Source organism: Eurosta solidaginis, chromosome 3, assembly GCF_040869045.1.
Source record: "Eurosta solidaginis isolate ZX-2024a chromosome 3, ASM4086904v1, whole genome shotgun sequence".
In the NCBI taxonomy this organism is placed as follows: domain Eukaryota; kingdom Metazoa; phylum Arthropoda; class Insecta; order Diptera; family Tephritidae; genus Eurosta; species Eurosta solidaginis.
Window position 1 is genome coordinate 109,729,290 of NC_090321.1, and position 24,855 is coordinate 109,754,144.

Below are 24,855 nucleotides of genomic sequence, written 5' to 3' on the forward strand. Positions count from 1 at the left end.
AAGTAAAATGTTGCCAATGTGTTGGTTTCATTTTGAGTTTGCCATCTCCTTTTGACAATCCCTTCGACCATGCAATGACATAAATAAAATCAGCTGATGAGATGAGCCAACCTGTACATAATTGAACCATGGTAAATATATACACATCGTCCCGTTTATTCGTTAACCTCGTATCTACGAGTGACATATTTTCGGTAAAGCCATGGTGGAACCATACAAGGTGGCAGCATGATGACATACCTTAAAACATAAATAAAAATTCCATGTACTTTGTTTTTGTAAATTCGATGGACAAATGTCAAAATCGTACTGCGTCGGAAGTTGATGTATCAAATCAAATAAAAAAGTGTATATTCAGCTGTCCCATGCTGCCACCTTGTATCGTTCCGCCATGGGTAAAGCGAAGAAAATCAACTTTTAAATTTCACCACAGACACTGGTGAGTTTTCGGTGATGACAGCGTTACCACTTTGGCCAGAATCGCGAATAAAAGAACTGGTAACGATTTTTGGTTACATAATGTTCTGGGTACTATTTCACCGGTAGCGCTCAGAATCGGGCCGTTATTCGACAGTTCAGTTTCCACACTTTCACCAACCCTTATATAATTTTCAATTTACCTCAATGAAATTTCTACAAAAAAAAAATGTGTTTAAGCCGCCTACATACCTAATTAGACGGCGGCGCGCGCCATCCTTACGCGCAGCCGTGCGCGGCGAATTAGAAGGTGCCAACACCTACGAAGGGCCATCGCCATCAACAGAACGGCAACCGACCAACAGTCAAGAACTATTAGCCGGCAATCGCGGACGCGTTATATTCAGTACTTTTATTTGTATACATAGGACCAGCGTTATATTCAATAATTTTATTTTTATACCTAGTACATATGTATGGTGAACCTAAAGCAAAGTTCACTTGAATATCTTTTCAACATAAAGAAAAGAAAAACAATAATTAGTAAATAATAAAATAAAATTGTGGATTTATAACGTTTTAGAAAAAAAACCATAAACCTTTTTATTAAATCAATTACGAATGTAGCGAAGACAGACCAGGTGAGTTTTATTCATGGTCCTTCGCAGCCATCTTTGGCCCACCCTAAAACTTGAATACAAAAAAAAATTTGTATTAACTTTTAATCGAATTTTTTCGTTCGCAAAAAAAAAACTATAACAAAACAAGTAAAAAATCCCAAATAAATCAGTGCAGTGAGTGCATACAAAAACACACGACGTATTATTCATATTTTTTGTACTACCGACTGTTTTCTTTATTTATTGTAAATTTGTTTTTTGGTTTCGGGTTTACAGTCCAATAAATCAGAAAAACGCCTTTTTTATTGTCTCACCAACGTTTCGACCTTTGAGCCCTGAAGAAGACCAAAATAAAAGGTCGAAACGTTGGCGAGAAAATAAAAAAGGCGTTTTTCTGATTTATTGGACTGTAAACCCGAAACCAAAAAATAAAAACACACGAGTTCAATAAAACTTAACAAAAGAGTGACAGTGTGTGTTCAAAAATATAGATACGACAAAAAAAATATATAACAAATATAAATTGAGAAAAAACAAACATATACGAGTATACATATTTCAATATACATATATACATATCTATATACTGGAAAAAAATAAAAAATACAAATTCAAAAAATTACAAAAAATTTTGGAAAAAAAATTGGTCAAAAAAATATAAGTGCGAAAAACGAAAAATTAAAATCAAGTTCCGTTTGCATTTTTTTATTTAAATCTGCGAAACAGTTGGAAAGTGCTTGGTTAAAAGCAACTAAAATATATACATATACATATATACATACATACATATAAATATATACACATACACATACACGAATATTTAAAAAAAAAAAGATTTTTACGAGAATAAAAAAAAATTTTTTTTTTTTTGCAACCATCAAAAATCAACTTTACAAGAAGCCAAGCAGCAGTAACAGCAGTTAGCTAATCAATAATCAACAAGCGACCAGGCAGTAACATACATAAATAGGAAGCAGCACAACAGAATACAGGAATTTTTTAATAAAAAACAGAAAACAATACAACTTTTTTCCATAAAAGTTATATTATTTTTGTAAACTGCAAAAACATATATATATATATATATCCACATATATACATGAATATTGCGGAAATTTTCTTACCGTTGGTTTTACTGCAACCTTGGGGCACATAGACCAATTATATATCTTACTGCAACCTTTTTGCAACCAATTGGTAGAAAATATTCCGCTATACCAATAGGCAAAATCCGCCAATTATATATATACGTATACATATTTCTAGTGGTATTTAACCAACAAAAAAATTGCAGTTTACTTGCCCACTGTGCAAGAACAACATCAGCAAAAATTTCTTCTACAGCTGAATTTACCCCGTTGTTCGCACAGAGCGTTGAACTTGGCGATACAGTTCAACTTCCAAGTCACTTTTGCTGTTTCGCGGCATATAGAAAAGTATAATATTCATACGTATGTACATACTTACATACATGTACAAATAATTTCAAGTTGCTTTTCCAACATTCTTATTTCTCCACTCTGAGAATACCATACGTTCTTACTCACAAGTCCAAGTCGCTCTTCAAGCGACATTCTCCCAGCACGTATAGCTATATTAGCAACGAGAGTTATGTATTGCTGATAAAATTTCTCAACCTCTCTCACATTTGCAATTTTTTCATCTTTCTTTGCTGCACTCTCCCAACAGTGCAATCAAGCGCACTCAGCTTCACAAAAGAAACACGACATTAAAGCGACGATGAAGCGAATCAAAACAAACCCTGTGTGTAAACAAAAACAGAGGAGCTCCTTTATTCACGTGCATGCGTCGTACAAACAAACATATATACATACGTTTATATATTGCGCATGTACATTTGTACTTATTCTAGCGCATACAACTAAGTTTGAGATATTTTCTTCCCTATAGGAACTTTCAAAAAAATATTCATACAAACTTCAAAGTACTATTATTATTTTCTAATATATACATACATATATATACCAGTAATTTGCAACTGCACGTTTATTTCCACACGTATATATAAGTGAAAAGTGTTTGTGATTTTTTTTTAAATTTATTTTTTTGTTTTTACAAAGTATACATACAATCATATTCCGCATTTCGCGAATTTAAATTATTTAAGGAACGTCCCGTTGTCCGTGCTTGACTCTATTTTTCAAAAAAAAAAACAAAAACACAAACACCGCCACCAATTTAAATTCCCTTTTTTAAATTTCTGTGGCACGAAGAGTTTTCCATCTTCGAATTTTTCGAACGTTCTCTGAGCGTACAAATATTTTATTTGTTTTTTTTTTTTTGTGAAAACCCAAAAGTTTGCATAAAATGCCTCTCAGTCCCCCAAAAACGTCCGAAACCGGGACAAAACCAAAAGGTGGCCCAAGGAAAGAAACGGCCAGGGAAAGGGCATCATCCCCCCGCCGGAAATCCAAATCAGTTGACCCATCCGCGCAAAAGTTCATCGCGGAAAGTGACAATCTGATGAGATACTGTGCAAAATTTAACGAAGCACTGATTCAGGATCACACTGAATCGTATCTCATGATAAAGGACAAATCACCAGATGGTTATTGGGCACGGCTTCAATCGGTTTACGATCTGGTATTTTCGAAACCAGGCGAAAGTTTCCCTGAAGACTTCAAGAGTTCAGTACAAGACAAACAATGCGCCTGCCTTGATACGTATGCAGTGACAAAAGCAAAGATTGCCGATCAAGTTTCGTTGATCAAAATGATGGCAACACCGAGTCCACCATTTCGTGTGGAACAACCCTCGGCTGAGGCAAATATTTACCTCAAAGTCCCAGCATGCGACACGGAGACCTTTTATGGTGGCTATGAAGAATGGCCCGCTTTTCGTGATATGTTCACAGCGGTGTACATTAACCACCCAAGGCTCTCCCGTGCTCAGAAATTGTACCATCTCCGGTACAAAACGCAAGCCAAAGTCACTGCTTTATCTCAACAGGCGGTAACAAACAACCACATAGCTGACTTTGCAAATACAAGAATATTGGACAAAGAGGAAAGAGAAAAAACGCGATACACCATAGAGAACCTTCGAATACTTCAAAAAAAGGAACATGCGATTAACAGAAGGGAAGACACTGACAATATTTCCGCTTCATATTTATTATGTTTATAACATTTATAGTGACAAGTTTACCACAAAAAATGATGGTATCGATTTTTGATTTAGTTTTAATAGTTTAATGGTTTTCACATATTTTAATAATCAAATCAACACAGTTTTATGTAAGTAAGTGCAAAATTAACATTATTGTCAAGTGTGTAATTTTTGTTTCATGTGCAACCATGTTCACCGTCTTCTTACATATCTGTATATATATGTATGTAAAAAACACACAAAACTTATTTAAGTTTTTTGTAATGTTCGCTTTCTTTTATTAAATAAATAGAGATATCTTAACTCCTGATGATGCCAAGGAAATTTGGCGAAACGTTGAGCTAAAAGGTGGAATAAGTTTCTTTTATTCGCACTATCAACAATTAGATCAGAGAAGCTTATAAAAATTAAAAGTTGCATTTGTTTAAGCCGCCTCCTTCATAATTTATACGGCGGCGAAATCCTTATGCGCAGCCGTGCGCGGCGAATGGAAAGGCGCCAACGCGCATACACTACCATCGTCACCAATTATATATGGCATTTGACAGTCAAGCATTATCAACCGGCAATCGCGGACGCGTTAAATACCTTTTTTGTGTATTTATTTAAAATACGTATTAACACTTTGAATTTGAATGTTTAAAGTCAAGAGCTACAGTTTCTAGCGAGCTAATTACTTATTCATTAAATTATAATTAAAGTGAAATATTTATAACGTTTTAGAAAAAACTATTAAACCTTTTATTTAGTGAAGTGGAGTGTAGCGAAGAAAGACCAAGTGAGTATTCAGTTTTATTCATGGTCCTTCGCAGCCATCTTTGGCCCGCCCTAAAAATTACAAACTATAAAATTTAATTAAAATCAAATTTTCGTTCGTGCAAAAAATTAAAAATAAAAATATAAAACAAGAACTAAACAAAAGTGCTTGTGCTTGGTTAAATATATACATATATACATATACATACATATATACAATCGTATTTAAAAACACGACAAATTGCGAAAAAAAAAAAGTTTTTGAAAATTGTGGGCGCACTCATCAGACAAACATATATTAATACAAACACTTAAATGCACAGAAAAAAGAGAAAAGAAATTTTTGAAACTGAAAACATAAAAAAAAATTTAAAATCATCTTTCATAATTCATTCATCATCATTTCAGAAGCTGAGCAGCAGCATCATCAATATAAGCAGCATAAGAATACAGGAATCGGTGAGTAGGCAGTTTTTTATTTTTTTTTTTTTTTCATAAAAAATATATAAAAAATAATAGAACTTTTTTTCCACAAAAGTTATATTATTTTTGTAAACTGCAAAAACATATATATATATATATCCACATATATACATGAATATTGCGGAAATTTTCTTACCGTTGGTTTTACTGCAACTTTTTTGCAACCAAAAATTGGTAGAAAATATTCCGCTATACCAATAGGCAAAATCCGCCAATTATATATATATATATATATATATGTATACATATTTCTAGTGGTATTTAACCAACAAAAAATTGCAGTTTACTTGCCTACTCAAACCCACTGTGCAAGAACAACATCGGCAAAAACTTCTTCTACAGCTGATTTTACCCCGTTGTTCGCACAGAGCGTTGAACTTGTCGATACAGTTCAACTTATCCAAGTGATTTTTTCTTGCTTGCCAGCATATATAAAAATCATAATATTCATACGTACATACTTACACACATGTACAAATAATTTCAAGTTGCTTTTCCAACATTCCTATTTCTCCACTCACAGAACATCATACGTGTTTACTCACACGTTCGAGTCGCTCTTCCAGCGACATTCTCCCAGCACATATAGCTACATTAGCAACGAGAGCTATGTACTGCTGATCAAAGTTCTCAACCTCTATCATATTTGCAAGTTTTTCATCTTTCTTTGCTGCACTCTCCCAAAAGTGCAATCAAGCGCACTCAGCTTCACAAAGAAGCGCGACATTAAAGCGACGAAGAAGCGAATCAAAACAAACTCTTCTGTTTGTAAACATAAACAGAGAAGCTCATCTGATTCTCGTGCATACGTTCGCACAAACAAATATATACATACATACGTTTGTATACTGCGCACGTACATTTGTACTTATTCTGGCGTACAAAACTAAGTTTGAGATATTTTCGTCCCTATAGGAGCTTTTTAAAAAATATCCCTACAAACCTCAAGTATTATTATTTTCTAATATATACATACCTATATATACCAGTAATTTACAAATACACGTTTATTTCCACACGTATATTTACACGTATATATTAGTGAAAAGTGTTTGTGATTTTTTTTTTTTAATTTTATACATTTTGTTTTTACAAAACATTATACATACTACTAAATTCCGAATTTCGCGGTTTTAAATCATTTAAGGAACGTCCCGTTGTCCGTGCTTGACTCTATTGTTCAAAAAAAAAAAACAAAACACAAACACCGCCACCAATTTAAATTCCCTTTTTTAAATTTCTGTGGCACGAAGAGTTTTCCATCTTCGAATTTTGCGAACGTTCTCTGAGCGGAAAAATATTTTATTCGGTTATTTTTTGGTGAAAACCCAAAAGTTTGCATAAAATGCCTCCCAGTTCCCCAAAAATGTCCGAAACCGGGACAAAACCAAAAGGTGGCCCAAAGGAAGAAACGGCCAAGGAAAGGTCAACATCCCCCCGCCAGAAATCCAAATCAGTTGACCCATCCGCGCAAAAGTTCATAGAGGAAAGTGACAATCTGATGAGATACTGTGCAAAATTCAACGAAGCACCGATTCAGGATCACACTGAATCGTATCTCATGATAAAGGACAAATCACTAGATGATTATTGGGCACGACTTCAATCGGTTTACGATCTGGTATTTTCGAAACCAGACGAAAGTTTCCCTGAAGACTTCAAGAGTTCAGTACAAGGCAAACAATGCGCCTGCCTCCAAGCTTTGTCCTTTGACACTGGTTGCATCCAAGGCCAGGAAAAGGATAAAGGCTCATGCCATTGTGTTGCCGCAAATGACAGAAAATCTGCCAACATCCACCATTAGTCGCAAAATCTGGCAGCAGTTCAAACTCCTTGAGCTCGCTGATCCCAGTTGCCACATACCAGGTCAGACTGACATGGTCATTGGCAGCGACATACTTCCACAAATTCTGCTGGAAGGCATAAAAAAGGTGTGCGGTAGCATCGTTGCGCAACAAACCATTTTTGGTTGGATTCTCAGTGGTCCAATAACTGAAAATGTTGTGTCATTCTCGACACAAGTCCAAGCGTCAAACGAGACACTCAGTTCTCAACTGAGAAAATTTTGGGAAGAGGAGGAAATTCCACAACCTCCACAGATATCCCCCGAGGATCAGGCGTGTGAGCAGATATACGCAACAACAACGACACGTGCACCAAACGGTCGATACATTGTGCGACTTCCATTCAAGGAAGAGTTTCCTGAAAAACTCTCCCTCGGCAAATCCCGCCCGCCTGCTCTGCAGCAGTTTTTCAGCATGGAGCGATCGCTTCAGAAAAAGGGGGAGTTAGGTACAATGTACAACAATGTGTTGCGAGAATATCTCGACCTTGATCACATGGAATCTACCGACCCATGCGAAATAACTTCGAATGGCAAGGTCTTCTCATTTTACTTGCCACATCATGCGGTAGTCAAACTAGATAAGGTCACCACCAAAGTTCGTGTGGTTTTCAACGCCTCTAAAAAATCTGGATCAGGAAAATCCCTGAATGACGTGCTATACACTGGTCCAACTCTCCAACCAGATCTCATGCTACTAATTCTACAGTGGCGCATGCATAAGTATGTGTTCAATGGAGACATTGAAAAAATGTACCGTCAGGTCCTTATACACGAGGACGACAAAGATTTTCAGCGAATCCTATTTCGCAAATCAGCCAACTCCAAGGTTAGCGATTTCAATCTAAAAACGGTTACATTCGGCGTCAATTATGCACCATATCTCACTATTCGTACGTTGCATCAACTATCCGATGACACGAAAGCGACATTCCCGTTGGCTGCAACAATTCTCAAGACGCAAACATATGTCGACGACATCCTATCCGGAAGTCATACCATCGATAACGCCACTGAATCACTCGTTCAAGTGATAAACGCCCTAAAATCAGCTGGTTTCATACTAAACAAACTAACGGCTAATCACCCAGCCATATTAGAACTGTTTCCGAAGGAGGATCTTCTAGACACCAACTTCTTAAAATTTGAGAGCACTTCCAATACCAAAACTCTTGGCATTCGATGGAACGCGCTCACGGATAAATTTTCATACACCATGCTGCCGGAACACACCCAAAATGCGGTCACAAAGCGACAAATTCTATCTTCTGTTGCAAAACTTTTTGACCCGGCTGGATGGCTGTCGCCAGTTATGATCCAGGCCAAGATGCTTCTCTAAGAAATCTGGCTGGATGGCAGCGATTGGGATGAAAGCGCCAAACCCGCAACATTATCAAAATGGCAACATTTCGCAGAAAATCTGCCAGCCATTTGCCACATCGAAATCCCTCGATGGGTTAATGTCGTTCCAGGGCAAGACACCCAAACCCACGGGTTCTGTGATGCCTCGGAAAAAGCATATTGCGCAGCGATTTACATCCGCACACATGTGGGCAACCAAATAAAATCTTCTCTTTTGGTTGCGAAAGGCAAAGTTGCCCCCTAAAAACTGTAAGCTTACCCCGCTTAGAGCTATGTGGTGCAGTCCTACTCGCAAAACTGGCTTCAACTGTTAGAAAACAGCTCGACTTACAAGCATGCAACACATTCTTATGGTCAGATTCTGAGATTGTACTAGCCTGGCTAGAAAAATCTCCATCGACCTAGAAGACTTATGTGGCCAACCGTACCTCTCAAATTCGAGAATATGTTCCCAGCGGCAACTGGCGCCATGTATCTAGCCAAGACAACCCTGCTGATCTTGGCACTTTTCGGCATGGCCAAAGCCGAAAGCAGGTAGCGCTTCTCCACCCGAGAAACGCAAGGTCGAAGCATATCACGCACTCGAGGAAGAGGACGATATTCTCCAACGCTTTTCCTCTTACTCTCGGGCTCTCCGTGTGATTGCATACGTGTTCCGCTTTGCGAACAATGCCTGCAACAAATCCAAATCGGTGGCAACAACACATAATCCCCATCTGACGTACAAAGAGTTGCAACATGTGAAAACGCGGCTTGTGGCAATGGCACAATCTCGCCATTTCGGGGCGGAAAAGAGCGCCTTACAAAACAATATGCCAATAAGCAAAAATAGTTCCCTTCTGGCTCTTGACCCATTTCTGGATGATACGGGCTCCTACGTATCGGTGGAAGATTGGAACATTCTACAATGCAATACAACGAGAAGCATCCAGTAATCCTTCCTCCGGATTCAAGGCTCTGCCAGTTGTATCTGGAGTTTTTACACCGCCTGCTTCTTCATGCAGAAATGCGGTTAATGCTCCAAATGGTGAGGCAAGAGTACTACGTACCAAAACTAAAGTCTCTTATAAAGAAATGCATATTTCAATGCAAATCTTGCACACTTTTCAAACAGAAAACGCGCACGCAAATAATCGCAGCTCTACCACCTGAGCGCTGCAATTTCTCACTCCCCTTTTCCACAACAGGAGTAGACTTTGCAGGTCCATTCCAAATAAAAGCATCGGTTCTGAGGTCGACCACTATCATAAAAGGGTACGTGGCTGTATTCGTCTGTTTTTCCACAAAGGCAGTACACCTCGAGCTATGCTCGGACCTTACTACTGAAACCTTTCGCGCAGCATTCGCCCGATTCGTTGGCAGACGAGGTTATCCCTCAAAAATGATGAGCGACAATGGTAAAACGTTCATTGGCGCTCAGCGCGCACTCGAACGCGACTTCGTTAAATTTCTTAACGAATGCTCTGCGGACATTGTGCAGAAATATGCCCCCCAGGGAATAAACTGACAGTATATTCCACCCAGTGCCCCTCATATGGGCGGCTTGTGGGAATCCGCGGTTACAAGTTTTAAAACCCACTTCAAAAAAACCGCTGCATCCCACAAGTTTACATTCGAAGAATTCACGACGCTGTTGGTGCGTATTGAAGCAGTTCTCAATTCGAGGCCTCTAACCTCACTATCCCAGGACCCATCTGACTTCACAGCGCTCACTCCGGGTCACTTCCTTCGAGGTGCACCGCTATTAGCCATTCCTGAGCCAAACGCGAAAGACCTCTCCTGGATAAATCGATGGGAAAAACTCAAATCGCTTCATCACCAATTCAGTCGACGCTGGAAAGAGGACTATCTGAAGGACCTTCAGAAGCGCTATAAATGGCAAACGCCACAGCGAAATCCTCATCCAGGCGACCTTGTCGTAATTAAAGAAGATTCGCTCCCACCCACCGAGTGGCGTCTGGGACGAATCGAGAACGTTCGCCACGGACCTGACAACCATGTTCGGGTTGTAGAGGTTCGCACCCAAAATGGGCTTGTCATACGCCCCTTAGTTAAACTGTGCTTTCTTCCAATGGAGCACTCATTCGAGCACAGCGCTCTAACTTATATACGTTTCCCCTGTATAATTAAATTTCCGTATCATCCGCTGTATCCAACTACTTCTCGTTTCTCTCTCTGCTCTTCTACTTTCACGACGACACCATCATGGCCTCTCGACCAGCATGCCCACTGGCTCCCACAGCAGAAACCGATAACTGCCTCCAGTGTCGGTTCTGCCACCGCTACCACGCGCTGCGGACCTGCCCGGCTTTTAAGGCGATGCGGCCACCGCAGCCTGCTACAGTGGCCAGGGCACAGGGCTATTGTTTCAATTGTCTGGCACTCACGCACATCACGGGGGAATGCGACTCCCGAGGGTCGTGCAAAATTTGCGGCCTGGCACATCACACCCTCCTGCACGAGAGGCCAAACGGCCGACGTGGGCAGCGCAAAGCCCCTCCACGGAAAACCCCCAAGCATCCCGCAAGCCGAAACCCAAGCCGAAGAAGGAAAAGGAGAGGACCCCGACCTGTGCCTGCAGCGCCCAAAAGGCGCATCCTGCATTTAAAACAGCGGCAACCCCCAAACTCTCAAAGACGGCCAAGCGCACGATCGCGCGCACCCCTCAAGGCCTGCAAACGGCGCAATGCCAACGGCGCAATACGAATCGCGCCTTAGATACTACCATCCGCGCCCTGCAGGAACTGCAGAAGGTGCTTATTGGCACCTCCCTGCAGGGCGGGCAGGATGTTTAAGCCGCCTCCTTCATAATTTATACGGCGGCGAAATCCTTATGCGCAGCCGTGCGCGGCGAATGGAAAGGCGCCAACGCGCATACACTACCATCGTCACCAATTATATATGGCATTTGACAGTCAAGCATTCTTACTCGGCGATCGCGGATGCGCTTCTTTTGTATAGTTACATACACAACTTTTATATGAAATTCTTTTAAATATATGTGTTTATTTCTGAAGTTTGAAATTAAATTATGATAATTAAAGCAATCGAAACTGTGTAAAGTGAACTTGAAAAATTATAACGTTTTCGAAAAAACTAAAACAGACCCTTTTTATTTAGTGAAGTGGTGCAGCGAAGAAAGACCAAGTGAGTATTCGTTCGTTCAGCATTAAATTGTAATGTTATATAATATATTTCTATGTTTCTAATATAATATTGTTGAAATTTCGATGTATTTAAATTTTAACTTTTGAGTTGTATACACATATATTTTTTTATATCATATTGTCGACCATTTTACGTTCGTTGTCGACTATAAATAAATAAAATAAAAAAGAAAATAAATAAACACAACGACAGTAAGCAACGAAGAATATTTCACATACACATATTTAGTCAGCAGATAAGAGGGAAGAAGAAAGAGAAACAATAAACTATAGATATACATGTATATAGCTAAATAACCAAGTATGATATACAACTGTTTACCATTTACCATTTATTTATTAAGTCTATGAACACATGTTCTTACAGACTACCAATGAAAAAACTATACAGCATATTATTAACAAAATTCTTACAGACTACTAACAATTTTCATACAATTAAAAAACAGACTACAATTAAGAAAAACAAAAAGTTAACAAGTCAGTGAAAAACTAGCACTTACAGACTAATATAAAAGAATTGATAACTAAAAAACACACTTTAATAAATTAATAAAAACGTTCTTCGACAAAGAGAAATCAAGTTCGACAAAATATGAGATCTTATTAAATTCACTCATAGTGTGGGTAATTGGGGCATTTCTCGCATAATTAGTTCTACTATTAATGCCATAAAAAGGGTAAAAGCTTCTAAGTTCTCTTCTTGGAACATTAAAATTAATTTTCTCAAGAAGAGCAGCACAATCTGTATCCCCATGGATGATGCAATATAAAAAGGTCAAAGAAAGAATAGACCTTCTCGCTTCTAAAGTTTTAAGATTTAAAAGAAGTAAACGTGCATTATATGAGGGAAGAGGGCTAGTAAATCTAAGTGACCGCAGACAGTATTTAAGAAAAACTTTTTGAACTCTCTCAATCCTGTTAATTGCAAACTGTTGGAACGGTCGCAAAATGATAGTGGAATACTCGAGATGAGATCGTACAAATGAATTGTAGAGCAATTTGAGTGTGTACGGGTCAGAGAACTCTGCACTATTACGCCGAATAAAACCAAGCATTGCATACGATTTGGCTATGATAAAGTTTACATGGCTGTTGAAAGAAAATTTGGTATCATAAACCACACCAAGGTCCTTGATTTTATCAACAGTCTGCAGTGATTTGTTATCAATTCTATATATACTATTAAACTTAAAACGCAATTTAGAGTAGGTTACGTGAAAGCATTTATTAATATTTAAAGAAAGGTGCGATCTAACGCTCCAGGAATAGAGATTATTAATTTCACACTGAAGTTCGAACATACCAGGCGAAGACTTTATAATGGAGAAAACTTTAAGATCATCAGCGTACAAGAGAAACCTAGCATACGAGAAGCAAGTGCTGATGTCGTTGATGAACAGGACAAAGAGCAAGGGTCCAAGAATACTGCCTTGCGGAACGCCGGAATTTGCAAGGTATGGATCGGATGATACACCATCAATGCAGACAATACACCATCTGTTAATTAAATAAGATTTTAGCCACTGCAGAATATTTGAGTGAAGACCAAGGCAGGAAAGTTTATGAATAAAGATCACATGTGATACCTTATCGAAGGCTTTGGAGAAGTCAGTATAAATACAATCCACCTGGTATCCAGATGCAAAAGCAGATATACAATACTCACCAAAGTCCACTAGATTGGTGACCGTCGAACGTCCCGCAACAAAACCATGCTGCTTGGCACAAATTAGGCTCTTCACTGAAAAGTATAACTTGTCTTTTACAACACATTCAAATAACTTCGAAACAGTAGTGAGCTTTGATATAGGTCTGTAATTACAGACATCATTCTTATTTCCAGATTTGTAGATAGGAGTTATCGATGCAAGTTTCCAAGCATCAATAAACTCCCCGCACTGAAGTGACATATTAAACAGGATCTCAAGAGGCAAAACTAAGGCCGGACAACCTTTAATCAAGGCACTTGAGAGACCAGCAGAATCTGTCTTGACCGATTGCTTTAAATTAGTAATACCACTTGAGATATTGTCACATGAAATCGACATTGAACCGAAATCCAGAGCAGAATTTAAATCAGATGCAAAGTCGAAAGAAGGGGCATCATCATAGGATGCAAAATGAGCACTAAAATAGTCCGCAAAGAGGTTCACTACCGCATTAGGATTAGTAGCTACATTATCTTGGTAAAAGACAGAAGCAGGAACCGAGGAGCAGGTCCTTTTAGATTTAATAAAACTTCAAAATATTTTTGGATTAGACTTAATATTTGTCTCAAAGCTAAGAATAAAGTTTTTGTAAAGAAACTTATCCAAACAGTTAAACTCCTTTAGATACTGCTGATACTTCTCGTAAAAGAACAGATTCTTCGTCTGACTAAACTTTTTGTAGTATTTGTTTCGCAAATTCTTCAATTTTTTTAAACCCTTAGTATACCAAGGTAATTTATACGGTTTTTTCATAAAGACTGGAACATGCCTTAAACATAGGTCAAAAAGCGTTGATCTAAATATCTCATAGCAAATGCTAACATCTGAGGAGGAAAAAAGATCAACCCAGTTAATTTCCGAGAAAACATGGTTAAGTATAGACATGTCGCACCGTGCAAAATTAAAAGCGATATCATCATTTACAGAGGGTACACAAAACACATAAAACTCAAGTTTAAGAACAATAGTAGTGTGATGCATATCCGACGGAGCAATTGGTGCATGGCATTCGGAAATGTTAAAATTAATATTATCACTGAGGAATATAAGATCTAATATTCTGTCAAGCCTGTTAGTGAAGTTATTGATTTGCAGCAAGTTTAAGCTTAGCATGTTATCTATAAAAAAAGTCTCATAGGACTTCGATATATTATTTGGCATGAGGCCCGAACCACAGAAACCCTGAGACCAAGTGACATCACTTAAATTAAAGTCACCTAAAATACATACATGATTATCACCAAGCTTATTAAGAACTACAGATGAAATATTGTCAACATGAGCTTTATAAAGATCTTCCGAACTATTCGGCGGAATATAAGATGCCATCAAGAATAGAGAGCCGGAGTACGTAGAGCCACTAACTTTAACACAGAGTTGGTCAAGTAGCGAATCGTTATTATCCAGCTGAATTAGGGAAGCATTATACTTGCGTTGAGCTGCAATAAGTACACCTCCACCTCGAGAATGCCCAGTTTTTTCCACATCCCTGTCTTTACGGAAAACGACAAACAAATTGGGATCGAAGAATTCGCCATCAAAAAAATCTGGAGTCAGCCAAGTTTCAACAATGACAAAAATATCGTACTCTAACTGCGAGCTCAGCGACTTAACATCATGCACTTTTGTTCTGATGCCAGAAGAATTTTGAAAATAGATATTTAGTTGCTTGTTGACAAGATTAGTATTGCCACTGGCAACTAAGGGCAATTCGTTTGCTTTACCTCTTTGGGAAAAAAACGAAATGACCGAACGTTCACCCCAGCAGGTCACAAATCTGGTGATAAAACGGCATCATATAGTGTTTCTGTAACACCAAGCTTAAAGTTGACTTTTGTTAATGAGTCAAGCGGAGTGTCATTTTTTATAAGCCTTTTGCAGGCAAAGTTAGACTTATCAGCCTTCAGATGTCTTACCAGATAACTAATGATATCGTTAGAGGAAACTGATGGCTAAAATGATGATAAGTGCAACCAACTACATACTAACTACACCCAATTCTGTACTTATATTTGATCCAACAAAATTTAGCTTACGGCGGTTAAAATTTTCGTTGCGTTTACTTTGTACAGAAGGAGTTGTAGTTACAAACTTCACAGTAGTAGAAGATGCAGATGCTGTAGTTGATACCAAACTCGAAGACGAATTTGAAATTGAAGTCGAACACGAAGCAGCTGTATTCAACTGCTTGTGACGCATTTTGTTATTATTTCCATCACTTTCACAAGTATCATTGGAAATGGTAGGATCAGATCTGAGTACCGAAGAAAACAAGCCAATGTTATTAGCAGAGGCATTAACAGTATTTTACTGTAAGTTCGGATTAGAAGATGGAGCATTTATGTTGTCAGCACCTTCTGTTGCTAAGGTATTAATGTTTACATTATCAACAGTAGAAGCATTCATGTTGACAACAGTACCAGCAACATTAGGTAGGTAGGTTGAACTGGCCAGTCCATGAGGACCTCACATAGACTGATTGAGTCCGTAGTGTTACCAGAAGTTTGTTTTAACGACCAAACTTAAAAACCCTATCAAAAACCATGACCGATGTTATAAAATAACTCCGTCCTCTTGGCAAATACTAGAAGCTTCCTAGGACTCAAGCCACTTGCTGCTTCTAGATCTGACAGTTTTATCACTCCTAATAGCTGAAGTCTTTGCCTGGCAAGTGCAGGGCAAGAGCACAGAACGTGCTCGATCGTTTTCTCCTCCAACCCGCACTTCCTACATCTGCTATCACTGACCAAGCCTAGTTTAAAGGCATGTGACGCCAGAAGGCAGTGTCCAGTCAGAATACCCGTCATGAGTCTACAGTCCTCTCTTTTTAATGATAGGAGCAACTGTGTTAGTATAAGGTTGTAAGACCTATACATAATCTTCGACACTTTACAGCCCCGCGCCTGAACCCACGCCTTTCCCGCTTGGTCGATCATGTGCACCTCTCGACTTCGCTTAATCTCGCCCAATCTAATTGGGACATCTACGGAGCAAGCTTCAAGGGATGCGCCCTTTTTAGCTAGTTCTTCCGCTTTTTCATTCCCATCTATTCCCATATGCCCTGGGACCCAATATAGATGTATGCTTCTCCATGTCCCGATTCTCTTCAGAGACTGCTTACACTCTAACACGCATTTAGGTGCTGTGCTATGCGAGATTATTGCCTTAATTGCTGCTTGGCTGTCAATATAAAAGTTAACACGGTTGCAGCTTGGGCTATTTTCTTCCAGGCTTTCTACTGCTTTGGTTACGACTACTATTTCCGCTTGGAAAACGCTGCAGTAATCCGGCAGCCTGTAGGATCTGCTTATTTCCGGATCAGCGCAGTATACCGCAGACCCTACTCCTTCCACTACTTTGGAACCATCGGTGTACACATGTATCGCCTCTTCCGCCATTTGCGCACCCTTTTGTCAACCGTCCACCTCTATTGTGGCCTTAAGATCTCCCTCGAAGCGCAGATAGGGAATCATGTAGTCTGTTCGTCTTGTGATTGATGACGCTATACTACTATGGCCATATGGTCGGCGCTCAAGCTGCCCCGAAGCACCGAGCCTGGTTGCGGTCGTTAACGCTTTGTTCTTTGCTACCAGGTCTACAGGTGGGATGTGCAAAATGGCATACAGTGCAGGCGTCGGGGTTGTTTCAGGGCTCCCGTTATGCTAAGCATCGGTAGTCTGCATACCCCCTCTAATTTTTTGAGGTATGTTGTTTTTTGTGTGGCTTTCCACCAAACAAGAACTCCATAGTATAGAATAGGGCTTACAATCGCTGTAAAAACCCAATGAGAAAGAGAGGGCTATAGGCCCCACGTACACCCCAGCATTTTTTTACATGCATAGAGTGCCGTTGAGGTCTTCTTGACCCTCTCCTCCACGTTGAGCTTCCATGACAGCTTACTGTCTGGGATGATTCCTAAATATTTTGTGCAAGGTTTCTCCTGTAAGGTCACCCCTCCTAACTTAGGCCTGGTCCAATTTGGGACCTTGTACCTCTTTGTAAACAAGACCATATCCGTCTTCTCCGCATTGACTTTCAACCCGACTTTAGATGCCCAAGTATTAATATCGCGAAGCGCCCGATCCATCAAAGAACTAATCGTTGGACTTTCCACTTATGACAATTGCAACGTCATCTGCGTAAGCCGTAAGTTTTACGGGTCCCTCATCGAATTGCCTGAGCAGTTGGTTGATGACCAGCGTCCACAGCAGAGGTGATAGCACCCCTCCCTGCGGCGTGCCCCTGTCCACTGATTTCGTGGCCTTGTACAATCCCCATTGTGATATAATCTTTCTGCACATGCAGCCGATCCATCTGATTAAGGCAGGATGTATTTTAATGTAATTAAGACCATCCATAATAGCCCATTTACACATTATTGAAAGCCCCGGCAATGTCCAAGAAGACTCCTAGAGCAGACTTCTTATATTCCAGGGATTTCTCTATGCTTATTACCACCCTATGCAATGCGGTGTCTACCGACTTGCCTTTGGTATACGCATGCTGTGTTGTGGAGAGCAGCTTTTCATCCACGTTGGACCTTATGTACACATCTGTCAGCCTCTCAAAGGTTTTGAGCAGAAATGATGATAAGTTAATGGGTCTATAGTCTTTGGGATACACGTTACCGATCTTCCCCGCCTTTGGTAGAAAAGCTACACGAGCAGTTCTCCAAGAGTGCGGTACATGATTCAGTCGTATGCACCCATCGAATATTATTTTAAGCCATTCCACGACCGCCCTACTTGAGACTTGTAGCATGGCCGGGAATATACCATCTGGGCCCGGCGATTTAAACTTAGAAAACGTCTTCACTGCCCATTCGATCTTGGTATCGGTCACCAAGCCCGGCACTACTAGCTCCGTGATCGAAGTGTGAGTGATGTCTGCTGGCTCCTCTAAACCGACTCCCGATGGGAAATGTGTATCGAGAAGCACCTCAAGGGATTCCTCACTATTACGTGACCATTCCCTGTTCTCTTTCTTTATTAGTCCCTGGACTATGTTTCCCTTTGCTAGGACTTATTTCAACCGTGCTGTTTCGCTGGAGCACTCTATGTCCGTACGGAAACTTTTCCATGAGTTTCTCTTCGCCCTGGTAATTTCACGCTTGTACCAGCAACATTATATGTTACTTCATTCATGTTAGCAGCAGCGTTTATATTTTCAACAGCACCAGCCATGTAGTCAGGACTGCCGTCAACAGTATGAGCACACCCCGCAACAGTTTGTTTAGAAACAGAGCCAAAAGCAGAATTCGAGAAAGCGTAGGTATTCAACGGTAATTCTGCATTAAATTTAGCAATATCAGCTTTTAAGTGCCTGAGCTCATTACAAACGACTGTGTTATTGTCACACAGTGACTGGTACATAGAGCGAAGCTCAATTTGCAAGTCACTAACTTGAGTACGTAGGTGGTTACCTTCAGCTATCGATGATTCAAGCAAACACAAGAGCTTTGCATTATTAGACTTTAGCGAAGTAATTTCTCTCATTAAGCATTTAAGTGTTGATTCGACACTGAACATATTATTAGTATTATTGGTTTTGATTACAGCATCACCATCCGATTCGTTCGAAAAAGTATTTTTTAGAGAGAGAGGCGATGAGCGAATAGAACTGCGACGCTCACACGCACAAGCATTACAATAAAAAGCAATATTGTATTCGTTTAAAAAGTCGAGATCGGACTGCAACACACCCACACAAGGCAGATGAAAAAAATTGCAGCACTTAGCACATTGAACCTTTGGTTGAGTGCGATCAACCCTAAGACCACAACTACACGGCATTAAAAATTAAAACAAAAAAGCGCAAGCTAGCAATTACAAAACACGTCCGTATTGCTGCGAGTATGGAACTGAACTGAACTGTTCCAGAAGGATTGTTCGTGAAAAGACCAGACCTTAGGAGATAATGGATAAGTTTTAATTTAAACGCGCTATCAGTGAAGTACGCGATAATTGTAATTGTGAAGTAGAGTTGTAAATAAAGACCATTTTGCCATAATCAATATTGGAGTTTATGAGGTGGGTTTTGTTTAAAGCTGGAGTAACGCTCAGTCAATCCAGAGTCAAGTAAAGGTTCCACAAACCCCTAATGAATAAAAACACAATATTTATGTGTTACGAACACACTCACACACGGCTGGTGGTATTAGGCGGGCAGCAGCTTTCCGTCGAAAGAGGGTGAGGGGGCGATCGGCGGCTAACGGTCGTCGGGGCAGAGGAGGTATCGGCAGGACGGTTACCGGTGGTCGGGTAACGGACGGATTGGTATGGCGGTATGGAAGCGGCGGCGGGATCAGCACGGCAGCTGAACGGAGGTCGGCGTAGCAGCGGCTTAACGGTGGTAGGATGGCGGACGGCCAACAGTCGTCGTATCAGCGGCGGCTTAACGACAGTAGGATGGTGGACGGCCAACGGTCGTCGTAGTAGCAGTAGCGAGATGGAAGCAGCGGCGGCACCAGAAGGGCAACAACGCGACGGCAGCGGCGGTGGGCTACGGAGCGCATACCAGTGCCGTGGTGAGAGGGGAAGTAGGCTGGCGATGGTATTTACCTGGACAGCGGCGGCTCGTTCCAGGCGGGATCGAATGACGGTATGGCGGGATCGGATTGATCGGTAGTCATCGACAGGATCGATAGTGGGCGGGGTCGGTCACCTAAGGAAGGGACTGCGAGGACTCGTTAGTGCTGGCTTCATCGCTGGATACCCCCGCCTCCCTACTTGCACACTAGACAGAAGGTGCTTAAGGAGGGTGGGACTGTACCAGCCGGGACACCGTGGACCGCTCCGCGGGCGGAGGGGAAGTGTACCTTAACGGCACAGCGGTAGCCCCTTGTGCACACGGATCGGTTCACGGCCGAAGCCAGAACTGAGGGGAAGGGGTCGAATGGTCATGAAGGCGTCAGGCCGCTCAACACCTAGGAGGGCGCGGGGGCAAAGTAGCACAAAGGCATCCTCCCTGTCGTCCTCACCCAAGTGAAGGGTGACCCGCACCATGACGGCGCCCCTGCCACTCAGCCAGCCGATGCTAGAACTGAAGAGAAGGGTTTAAATGGCCATGAAGGCGTGGGGCCGCTCAACACCTAGGAGGGCGCGGGGTCAAAGTAGCACAAAGGCATCCTCCCTGTCGTCCTTACCCAAGTGAAGGGTGAACCGCGCCATGACGGCGCTCTTCCACTCAGCTAGCTATCAGGAAGCAAAATTATGTTTTTAAAAAGACATCCACTCCCGCTGGCTCACCTGCGAGGACTGAATTGCAAAATGCACATTCGAAGTTTTATACGGGTTGTGCCGCAAACTGCTTGGTAAATAAATACACCACTATTGTGATTGTCACGTGTGGTGATTTTGCTGACGAAACACATCATTGACCTGCCATCAGCTGTTAGTCGCGTATGGCCGTTTACCATATGTTGGTTGTATTGTTGCCGCCCGCCAACTGTAGTTGGGTTGTTGGCTATGCTATAAAAACAAGTACAGGGGGGTTCAGGCGTAGGTGGAAAGAAGAAGTACAGGGGGGTTATGTTATTGTAATCTTCACCACGGTAACGAAGTCATGTGGCAATTTATACACCCTTTTGGTATTCTACCCGAGTAAGTAGCCGGATAATTTTTCTACCCACAAAAGTAGGTGGTAACATCAAAATAACCAAACAAAATCTGCTGTTTGGAAAAAGCAATACTGAAAAATAAAGAAATGTAAGCGCAAATAAGTAAACATAATAGTAAAATAGTGTTATCTCTTGCTATACATATTTGTTTACATTATGTACTTTCACAGTATATATTACAATATAGCTATGTAAAAACTTATGCATGTATGTAAATATATACACATAGTCCCGTTTTTCGCTAACCTCGTATCGACGAGTGACACATTTTCGGTAAAGCCATGGTGGAACCATACAAGGTGGCAGCATGGTGACATACCTAAAAATATAAATAAAAATTCCATGTACTTTGTTTTTGTAAATTCGATGGACAAATGTCAAAATCGTACTGCGCCGGAAGTTGATGTATCAAATCAAATAAAAAAAGTGTATATTCAGCTGTCCCATGCTGCTACCTTGTATCGTTCCGCCATGGGTAAAGCGAAGAAAACCAACTTTTAAATTTCACCACAGACACTGGTTAGTTTTCGGTGATGACAGCGTTACCACTTTGGCCAGAATCGCGAATAAAAGAACTGGTAACGATTTTCGGTTACATAATGTTCTGGGTACTATTTTACCGGTAACGCTCAGAATCGGGCCGTTATTCGACAGTTCAGTTTCCGCACTTTCACCATCCCTTATATAAGTTTCAATTTACCTCAATGAAATTTTTCCAAAAAAAATGTGTTTAAGCCGCCTACATACCTAATTAGACGGCGGCGCGCGCCATCCTTACGCGCGGCCGTGCGCGGCGAATTAGAAGGTGCCAACACCCACGAAGGGCCATCGCCATCAACAGAACGGCAACCGACCAACAGTCAAGAACTATTAGCCAGCAATCGCGGACGCGTTATATTCTGTACTTTTATTTGTATACATATGACCAGCGTTATATTCAATAATTTTATTTTTACACATAGTACATATTTATGGTGAACTTAAAGCAAAGTGCACTTGAATATCTTTTCAACATAAAGAAAAGAAAAACAATAATTATTAAATAATAAGATAAAATTGTGGATTTATAACGTTTTAGAAAAAAAACCATAAACCTTTTTATTAAATCAATTAGGAGTGTAGCGAAGATAGACCAGGAAAAATTAAAATCAAGTTCCGTTTGCATTTTTTTATTTAAATCTGCGAAACAATTGGAAAGTGCTTGGTTAAAAGCTACTAAAATATATACATATAAACATATACATATACACTTATATACATATTAATATATACACATACACATACACGAATATTAAAAAAAAAAAGATTTTTAAGAGAATAAAAAAAATAAAAAATGTGTGCAAACATCAAAAATCAACTTTACAAGAAGCCAAGCAGCAGCAACTGCAGTTAGCTAATCAATCATCGAAAAGCGACCAGGCAGTAACATACATAAATAGGAAGCAGCACAACAAAATACAGGAATCGGTGAGTAAGCAGTTTTTTTATTTTTCATAAAAAACAGAAAACAATACAACTTTTTTCCATAAAAGTTATATTATTTTTGTAAACTGCAAAAACACATATATATCTATATATATATATATATATATATATCCACATATATACATGAATATTGCGGAAATTTTCTTACCGTTGGTTTTACTGCAACTTTTTGCAACCAAAAATTTGTAGAAAATATTCCGCTATACCAATAGGCAAAATCCGTCAATTATATATATATGTATACATATTTCTAGTGGTATTTAACCAACAAAAAAATTGCAGTTTTCTTGCCTACTCAAACCCACTGTGCAAGAACAACATCAGCAAAAATTTCTTCTACAGCTGAACTTACCCCGTTGTTCGCACAGAGCGTTGCACTTGGCGATACAGTTCAACTTCCAAGTCACTTTTGCTGCTTCGCAGCATATAGAAAAGTATAATATTCATACGTATGTACATACTTACATACATGTACAAATAATTTCAAGTTGCTTTTCCATCATTCTTATTTCTCCACTCTGAGAATACCATACGTGCTTACTCACACGTCCAAGTCGCTCTTCCAGCGACATTCTCCCAGCACGTATAGTTGTATAAGGAACGAGAGTTGTGTATTGCTGATCAAATTTTTCAACCTCTCTCACGTTTGCAATTTTTCATCTTTCTTTGCTGCACTCTCCCAACAGTGCAATCAAGCGCACTCAGCTTCACAAAAGAAACATTGAAGCGACGAAGAGGCGAATCAAAACAAACCCTGCTTGTCAACAAAAACAGCGCAGCTCCTTTATTGACGTGCATACGTTCGCACAAACAAACATATATACATACGTTTATATATTGCGCATGTACATTTGTACTTATTCTAGCGCATACAACTAAGTTTGAGATATTTTCGTCCCTATAGGAACTTTCAAAAAAATATTCATACAAACTTCAAAGTACATATTATTATTTGCAAAGGCACGTTTATTTCCACACGTATATTTGCACGTACATATAAGTGAAAAGTGTTTGTGATTTTTTTTAAATTTATTTATTCGTTTTTACAAAACATACATGCAATCAAATTCCGCATTTCGCGAATTTAAATTATTTAAGGAACGTCCCGTTGTCCGTGCTTGACTCTCTTTAAAAAAAAAAAAAAAAAACACAAAACACCGCCACCAATTTAAATTCCTTTTTTAAATTTCTGTGGCACGACGAGTTTTTCATCTTCGAATTTTGCGAACGTTCTCTGAGCGTACAAATATTTTATTCGTTTTTTTTTTGGTGAAAACCCAAAAGTTTGCATAAAATGCCGCGCAGTCCCCCAAAAATGTCCGAAACCGGGGCAAAACCAAAAGGTGGCCCAAAGGAAGAAACGGCCAAGGAAAGGGCATCATCCCCCCGCCGGAAATCCAAATCAGTTGACCCATCCGCGCAAAAGTTCATCGCGGAAAGTGACAATCTGATGAGATACTGCGCAAAATTTAACGAAGCACCGATTCAGGATTACACTGAATCGTATCTCATGATAAAGGACAAATCACCAGATGATTATTGGGCACGGCTTCAATCTTTTTACGATCTGGTATTCGAAACCAGGCGAAAGTTTCCCTGAAGACGTCAAGAGTTCAGTACAAGGCAAACAATGCGCCTGCCTTGATACGTGTGCAGTGACAAAAGCAAAGATTGCCGATCAAGTTTCGTTGATCAAAATGATGGCAACACCGAGTCCACCATCCCGCGTGGAACAACCCTCAGCTGAGGCAAATATTTACAACAAAGTCCCAGCATGCGACACGGAGACCTTTTATGATGGCTATGAAGAATGGCCCTCTTTTCGTGATATGTTCACAGCGGTGTACATTAACCACCCAAGGCTCTCCCGTGCTCAGAAATTGTGCCATCTCCGATACAAAACACAAGGCAAAGCCGGCTCCATCGTCAAGCAATATGCGTTGAGCGATGATAACTTTGCCCTTGCTTGGGAAGCTTTACGGTCACGATACGAAAACAAGCGGATCCTCTTTGACAACCAGATAAAATCCTTACTGACTCTTGCTACTATTCAATCCGAAAACAGTGAGCAACTTCAGAAATTGCAAAATACAATCAACAACTGCCTATCCGTCCTTCACTCCCAAGGAGTTACGACAGACAGTTGGGATCCGATTCTGGTGTAAATTTGTTCATCAAAGCTCCCCGAAACAACCCTGTCACTTTGGGCACAACCTCTCTCTTCTCGAAGAGATTTACCCTTGTGGTCAAAAATGAACGACTT